Source organism: Gigantopelta aegis, chromosome 4 (genome assembly GCF_016097555.1).
Source record: "Gigantopelta aegis isolate Gae_Host chromosome 4, Gae_host_genome, whole genome shotgun sequence".
In the NCBI taxonomy this organism is placed as follows: domain Eukaryota; kingdom Metazoa; phylum Mollusca; class Gastropoda; order Neomphalida; family Peltospiridae; genus Gigantopelta; species Gigantopelta aegis.
The window spans coordinates 26,528,877-26,538,314 of record NC_054702.1 but is presented as its reverse complement, the minus strand read 5'-3'; positions in this window follow the sequence as shown (position 1 = coordinate 26,538,314).

Below are 9,438 nucleotides of genomic sequence, written 5' to 3'. Positions count from 1 at the left end.
GGTTGCGTGTGCGCGATTTACCGGATAATGCGTTTTTAGCGTTGTTCCCCTTATGTTGGGAACAGGCCGGAAGTCGACCTTTACATACTGCTGAAATAATGTGTACCACTGAACCATGTACATTGACGAATAGCGTCAACGAAGTCCAACCGGAACGTATATTATTTTGACAAAAGGAAATTGCGTTATTAATGACGGCTAGTATACAACGGCCTTTCATATCCCAGTCGTGGTGCACTGGCTAGAACGAGAAATAGCCCAATTGGCCCAACAACGGGGATCGATCCCAAACCGACCACACATCATGCGACTGCTTACACCACTGGGCTACGTCCCGCCCCCGTGCAGTGGTTAAGACACCGATCTTAAAGCTGGTAGGTACTGGGTTCGCATCATAGTACCGGCTCCCACCCAGAATAAGCTTAACGACTCAATGGGTAGGTGTAATGCCATTACACCGACCTTTCTCGATCTAACCACTAACCCACTGTCCTGGACAAACTGATAACTGAAGTGTGTGCCCAGGACAGTGTGCTTGAACCTCAACTGGATATAAGCACAAAAATAGGTATAATTGAAATAAAAATAAGTGAATTGTTTGGTGACATTGATTGTTTTAGCAAATACCACTACTATCCTTTGCCAATAAATATATTAATACATTTTTATTTGTTATACGGTTGTTATACAGCATACAACAGACATTGAAACCAGTGTAGGGTACACGCGAAAATGGAATGGTTTCTAACAATGATTAAACAATTCATTAAATCTCTGAAATGTTGTGTGACACCCTCACCGCTCCCCCAACCCTACCTTATTTTCTCATACTGTCAACTCTCACGCACTTGTTGGCATGAGTCTTACGTATTTGCAACAAAGATCACTCTCTCACGCAACGCTACTATAATCTCACGCTTTTTCAAATTAAAATATTTCATAATCGTGGTTTGTATTTTATGGAATTATATGCTGATTGTGCAGGGTCTCTGTATTCGTTACCTACTTTAATACTAATACAGCATATCAAACCTGCCCTCTGTTCAGTATCAACAATCATTTGCAGGTGATTGTATTGTTTAAAGCGACAGACACTAGTTTCAGACCATGAAAATTAACACTAAGTTTAGTTAATCTATTAATCGGTAACACATTTGAATAAAGTTACAACTGAGTGAAACAAGAGTCTGTGACGTTGAAATGGTAAAATACCCTCTAAAAATAGACTAAAACTCGACTGCATAACTGTTACTTCTCAGACGCACGTGCGTTTTAAAAAATATGAGAAATGCATTTTGTGATATTAAAAACACCAGGATGACCAAAAACACTTTGAATGTACGGAAATGATTAATCTAAACAATAAATTCTAAGCAAAGTATGATTTCAGTTATCACAAACGGCTCTAATAGTCAAAAATATGCCTTAGTGTTTAAAAACAAGGGTAAGTCCCTTTTAACATTAACTGTAATAAGTAGTAAAACTTGCACTCGCTCTATGTTTTTTAAGAGATCTCCATTTTGGACTTAAACAAACAACAACAAAAAACTTCGCCCTGGACCCGACCAACAGTCCCTGTACCCTGTTTTCTAATTTTCTCACGCCAACGAATTGCCGCAGGTTGACAGCTCTGGTTTCTTGCAGGTAGATTAAATGTGAGATGTCACACTTTTACTGGTGTACTGCCTGGGTAATACGCTGCTTATATCAACCAGTCTTATTAGTACCAGTAAACTGATATTAGTAAACGTTAACATGATCGGCAATAGGAATTGATTTGGTACAAGGAAACCGACAGTCGAGTGCTAGCAACCACTGGATATATAAGTAGATAGATGCATGTAGCTTTATTTCGGGATCCCGCCAAGTTGTTCCTGGTTACCCACAGAAGACAACAAACCGGGCAGTGGATTTCGATATGCTACGACTAAAATAAATCTAAATTGCCATTCTATAGAAACTTTAGCTTTATTGTCTCGTCTAGCTATTTAGTGATGGGAAACGGGTCTGTTCCGTTAACAGACTGGCATGCTTCCCAGACCATTTAGGATTGGTGTTTTTGTAGAAAATGCAAAACCGCTTAAGGAGTGACTGTAAATGCGTGCATGGTATAAATGAATGAAGTAACGAATTCAGGGATACTCTAGCACACAAATGAAAACAAAACATCCGCAAACAGACAAACAAACAGAAAATAAAGTATGGGTCACATTTATATTTATACTATGAACACGTGGGTTTTATAACTAGTCTTGTTAAAGGGATTATCCCGAGTTTGTTGCCATTGTAAAAAAATTTACGACTAAGAACCTTTTGATGACTAAAATTACATATTAAATATATTTTCGTATTTAGAATATCAGTATATGTTTGTAGTAGCCCTTTACTTTGAAATAATTTCGTACGTACGAAAAAAACCCATATAGACCTATTAGGAAGAAAATCAACAATGACTGCTGCACATGACAGAAGACACATTGAATATACATACACTGAATTTCTAAACAGAAAAAATATATTTAATATGTAATATAATATAATATATAGAGGCGGGGTGTAGTCCAGTGATAAAGCGCTCGCTTGATGCGAGATCGATCTAGGATCGAACCCCGTCGGTGAGCCCATTGGGATGTTTCTCGTTCCAGCCACTGGTATATCAAAGGTCGTTGTACATGCTATCATGTCTATGGGATGGTTCATATAAAATATCCCTTGCTAGTAATGGAAACAATTTAACAGGTTTCCTCTCTAAGACTATATGTCAAAATTACCAAATGTCTCACATCCAATATCCAATGATAATTAAATCAAAGTGGTCTAGTGCTGTCATTAAATAAAACAAACTTTAAATATATATATATATATATATATTTACGGCTCGGGTTCAGGAACGTCCACCTTGGGCATGAGATTAGATGGGTGCTAGATAACTTGCCCAGGGCTGAATGCATCACATACATTGTACAGCATCTTTAACAGATCTGATGAAGATTTTCTATCTTCACACATTTTGTACATGAACATATGGCGTTGATGTAACCAGCGTGTTCACGTATGTATGTTAATATATATTTATTTACACAACCCTCGGTGACCCCGATGGGATCAGAACAGATTTAGACATCACAGGAATGCTGACTTGTAATTAATGGAGTGAGTGTGCGAAAAGCTGAATCGTGTCGGATATGGAGGAGTTTACCGTTCACGGATTCCTCCGAGTCAACACGAATACCTCCGAGTTAGTTGGCATACTTCCGAATTAACACGAATATATCCGAGTCAGCAAAAATACGTCGGATATCATGCGCGGAGCAATATGCTGTAAATTGTTATAATAAAAGTTAAATTTTGTTTTGATTAACGACACCACTAGAGCATATTTAGTTTTTTAATCATCGGCTGTCAAACATGTGGTAAATTGATATAATTATATAGTCTTAAGAGAGAAAACCCGCTACATTTTTCCATCAGTAGCAAGGGATATTTTATATGCACCATGCCACAGACAGGATAGCACATACCACGGTCTTAATATACCAGCCGTGGTACACAGGCTGGAACGAGAAATAGCCTTCTTATATTTAATATAGGAAGTCCGTGTAACAAATACTGGCCAAAAGTTTCAGTAAAATCATTTTCTGATTATTTTATTGTAACAAACAAAAATATGAAAATCGGCCGGGGCTTGCCGAGTGGATATTTTTATCTTTCACTTTCTGTTAAAGGGACAGTCCTGAGTTTAGAACCATGACGTAACATACAATGACGTAACATACAAATTACATTTTCTTATTTAGAATATCAGTGTCAGTATTGACAAGGTGTTTGTTTTTGTCATAATGTTTGTAGTAGCCCAAACCGGATTTTATCTCCCAATAATTTCGTACGCACGAAAAAATATATATCACGAATTAAAGTGAAAACTGAGTGCTACAAACATTAGTATACACCCGCAAACGCATTCGATATACATACATTGGTATTTTAAACAAGAAAATTATTTAGTTTGAAAATAGTAGTCGTCAAAAATGCTCTGTTATCGCAAACATCTTAAATGGCTGCAAACTCAGGATAGTCCCTTTAATAATGCGTCGTGGAGATCCGGTGTAACGTTATCCAATGGGAAAACGTGTAGCAATTCCATCGGCTACGTTACTCAGGTTAAGGTTTGTTAAATTGTTTGATGACAAAATTATCATTATAGCACATTGATTTATTAAGATTTGATAATTTTGACAAGTGAAGTTTGTTTTGTTTAACGACACCACTAGAGCACATTAATTTAGTCATCACCGGCTATTGGGTGTCGAACATGATAAATTTGACATATAGTCTTAGAGAGGAAATCCGCTACATATATATATGGCCTAAACAAACAATCGAATACACAAACAAACAATCAATCAAGCACTTACCTCTACTGATTTTGCACTGAATACCTGTAGCAAATACTGGAACAAAACAGCACAGTAGTTAGCAGTCGTCTTTTGGTAGTCTTGGATACATGCATTGGTATTTTACATTTAAATATGATTATAAATATCAAACGGCGATTCTGTTAGCACATTTCTAAAGTTAAACTGCTTTCAGAAGAATGTACGTAGTATCGCTTTGACACCAATAAGCATATTAATTAAAGCGTCATAGCATTGTTGACGTCACGACAAAGAAATGTTGTCTTTTGTATGGTAACGTTTCTGGCAATGTTTGCAACTCAACGGAAAATGGACCAGGTACAAGTTTTCGATCATACCAGGCATTCTCCATAATTATACATACATATCACGTCAGTCATATATTTATACAATTTAAATATGAACAGAAATTAGAGAAACAAAACAAAAAGAAGGAAGGAAGAAAGGAAATAAAAGCAATGGAAGTTATCTGTGTTCGATAATCAGACAGTAGGTGCACTAAGGCCAAAACATTTTAATATAGTCGGTAGTCAAAAATTGATGCGGCGGTGTGATGAAAAAAAAAGGGGGTGTATTTTTTGAAAAAGCATGAGGGTATATTTGGGTTTTTTTATATTACCTTCTCTGACTTGGTACCTCCACATTGGTCTTGGTATCCCTCCCCCCCCCCCCCCCCCCCCCCCACACACACACACACACATTTGCCTAAATGCTTTCTGTCACATTTTCCATATAGCCAAAATGTCATGGTGCTTCACAATATGATTACTAGTAGTTAGGCTGCGCGACATTATATTTCTGGTGTAGATAGCGCTGTTATAGCTACCGCGGTAAAATTTAAAAACGAATTGACGCGTAGGTTAAACATAGATGCGGGCTGACAAGAGACCAGCAATATATTTGGTTTGGCCTAAAATAAAAACTCAAACACAAGGCATCCCAATCTGAGTACACAGAGGCCATACAAAAAACGACCACACATTATATACGTCATTTTATATGGTTAAAGTTAAAGTGTTTTGTTTTTTTAACGACACATCTAGCGCATATTGATTTATTAATCATCATCTTTGGGATGTCAAACATTTGGTAAATCTGACATATAGCCTTAGAGAGGAAACCCGTTATATTTTCACATTAACAGCAAGATATCTTTTATATGCACCATTCGACAGACAGGAGAGCACATACCACGGTTTTTGATCCCAATCAGCCCACCGACGGGCATCGGTTCTAGACCGACAGCGCATCAGGGTGGCGCTTTACCACTGGGCTAAAGTTAAACAGTTTGTATTGTTCAACGACATCACTAGAACACATTGATTTATTAATCATCGGCTATTGGGCGTCAAACATTTGGTAATTCTGACATGTAGTTTTACCATTGGGTTCCACGTCCCGCCCCATGAATCATATACGACAGTGCCAATTAATCACTGACTGAAGAAATTTTAAATTTGTAAAATGCACATATTTGTTTGTAAGAAGTAAAATAAAAAGAATTCAAGTTAAAACAAAAATGGATAATTCACAAATTATTGTTTCAGAAGATTTGTTTAAAAAAAAATAATAATAATAATAATTTTAAAACATTTAAAAAGCACAACTTGCCATTCAGTTTCAAAGCTTGAATTTTTTTTTTTTTTTTTATTATTATTTTTTTTTAATATATATTTTCCTCAGCATCAGTTTCAAAGCTTGACAGAGAGGTTCTATCTGTAGCGTTTACCACATACTTCAGAGATCGGCTCTTATCTTAATAAGTCATTACCCACGCTTTGAAAAGTGGCAGAGGATGAAGAATTCAATCACAATTCACAGTGGATAGCTTGTAGCCGGCTAATGAAGACAGGTTAAAGTTTCTAATCTTCGTAACCCGCGGCGATGATGTCCCGGCAGCAACGATTACAGCAATAGACAGCGTGCACCAACACGACCTCTGGCGGGTAACAGCTCCTTGTGTGTTACAGTTTGGAAAGAACACACGTTATGTAAAGAACCCATCTACTAATCCGTTGAAAGAAAGAAATGTTTTATTTAACGACGCACTCAACACATTTTATTTACGGTTATACAGCGTCAGACATATGGTTAAGGACCACACAGATTTTGAGAGGAAACCCGCTGTCGCCACTATATGGGTTACTCTTTCCGATTAGCAGCAAGGGATCTTTTATTTGCGCTTCCCACAGGCAGAATAGCACAAACCATGGCCTTTGTTGAACCAGTTATGGATCACTGGTCGGTGCAAGTGGTTTACACCTACTCATTGAGCCTTGCGGAGCACTCACTCAGGGTTTGGAGTCGGTATCTGGATTAAAAATCCCATGCCTCGACTGTGATCCGAACCCAGTACCCACGACGCCACCGAGGCCGCTAATCTGTTGAAGGACACGAGTTTCAGTCTCAGTTAGTTTGTTTTGTTTAACGACACCCCTTGAGCACATTGATTTATTAATCATCGGCTATTGGATGTCAAACATTCGGTAATGTTTGATATATAGTCTTAGAGAGGAAACCCGCAAAAATTTTCCATCAGTAGCAAGGGATCTTTTATATGCACCATCCCACAGACAGAATAGCACATACCACGGCATTTGATATACCAGTCGTGAGTTTCAGTCTCAGAGCATATTAGTGTTTCAGGAATACACTTTTGCTTTTAAAAACAAAATATATAAAGCAAAACGTTTGTGGACAAAAAGTTAAAGTTTCGAATCTGAAACACAAAACCGTTACCCGACATCAGTATCGTATCTCGGCCTCGGTGGCGCAGTGGTTAAGCCATCGGACTACAGGCTGGTAGGTGCAGGGTTCGCAGCTCGGTACCGGCTCCAACCCAGAGCGAGGTTTTACGGGTAGGTGTAAGGCCATTACACCCTCTTCTCTCTCACTAACCACTAACAATTAACCAACTCTCCTGGACAGACAGCCCAGATAGCAGAGGTGTGTTCCCAGGGCAGTGTGCTTGAACCTTAATTGGATATAACTACGAAAATAAGTTGAAATGAAATGAAAACGATCGTGTATCTTAACAATAAAGAGTCCAATGGATATTTCGCAAAATAGTGGTTGATTCCTCGAACCTCTATCTAGTGCCTCGTCTATAACCACTCCCGAGGCGATCTTTTACTGGACACTACATCCTTTCCGCATCGCCACAAAGAAAGTTAAGGGTGGGGTTTTTTGTTTGTTTAACGACACCACCAGGAAGGAAGGAAATGTTTTATTTAACGACGCACTCAACACATTTTATTTACGGTTATATGACGTCTTAGATACGGTTAAGGACCACACAGATATAGCGGGATGAAACCCGCTGTCGCCACTTCATGGGCTACTCTTTTAGATTAGCAGCAAGGGATCTTTTATATGCACCATCCCATAGACAGGATAGCACATACCATAGCCTTTGATATACATGTCGTGGTGCACTGGCTGGAACAAGAAATATCCAAAGGGCCCATCGACGGGGATCGATCCTACACCGATCGCGCATCAGGCACGCACTTTACCACAGGGCTACGTCCTGCTTCCGTCACAAAAAAGGACTGTAACTGCCAGACTGGTTTGCTTAATCAAAACTAGCACAGGACAGAGTTCATTAGAATACAATAGCTGTGATGACACGCAGTCATGAGTCACTGTCAAAACAGACCGGCCTCGGTGGCGTCGTGGCAGGCCATCGGTCTACAGGCTGGTAGGTACTGGGTTCGGATCTCAGTCGAGGCATGGGATTTTTAATCGAGATACCGACTCCAAACCCTGAGTGAGTGCTCCGCAAGGCTCAATGGGTAGGTGTAAACCACTTGCACCGACCAGTGATCCATAACTGGTTCAACAAAGGCCATGGTTTGTGCTATCCTGCCTGTGGGAAGCGCAAATAAAAGATCCCGTGCTGCCTGTCGTAAAAAGAGTAGCCTATGTGGCGACAGCGGGTTTCCTCTAAAAACAGTGTCAGAATGACCATATGTTTGACGTCCAATAGCCGATGATAAGATAAAAAATCAATGTGCTCTAGCGGCGTCGTTAAATAAAACAAACTTTACTGTCAAAACAGTGATGATATCAGGTGTTCGCTAAAAATGAGCCTATCCTGCTCCACCGGTGGCACCCGCCACATTGATTTATTAATGATCGACTACTGGATGTTAAACTTTTGATAATTCTGAAACGTAGTCTTTGAGGAAATCCGTTACATTTTTCCCATTAGCAGCAAGGGATCTTTAATATACCCTTTCCCACACACATGTACATGCACATGTCACTGTCTTTGAAACAGAAAGTTTCTTGTAAAATAATAAAGCAGTGAAAAAGTAATGCCATTAAAATTAGGATTCGAAATTGAAAGCCATTAAAATTAAGAATATTAATTGTAGTATTGAGGTCACATAATAGTATATTTAGTAAAAAGTCATAAAAAGGGGTAAATTGGGGACCAATAATGTTTAAAATATACTAAAAATGGAGAAACGAATGTATCATTTTAATACATTTTAAAACAACACTATTATCGAAAGAGAGAATGCAGCAAAAGTGTTTTAATTTAAATTTTAAATGTTCTTTTGAACAGACAGGACAGAAGGGCTACATACCGCTGCCTTTGATATACCAGCCCCAAGTTGAGCCAGCAAACGTTTCGCTGACGTTTGCGAACTATTTGATTGGTTACCGACGTGGCCATTTAGTTTATCGTGAAGCGCATAAACCAATCTAGCGGACGTGTTTCTGCTTGGTATTGCTGAACGCAGCTCAGATGTGGGGCACTAACAGGGACGAGTGAAAACTCCGAGTCCACTCAGGGCGATCGATCCTGCGACCTACCACTTTCATTCCATCACCAGATTTTACCTATTACTGGGGCCGTTATATGCGGCCTAAGGCGTACAGAAATGGTTAATTGGGCGTTGTTGTTGTTGGTTAGTGGTAATTCACGAATGATTTGAATCATCGAAACAAATGTTGTATGCCTGTATGGTGATGCCAAAGGAAAGGCATCGTTGCACGGTTGTGTATTCCAGCC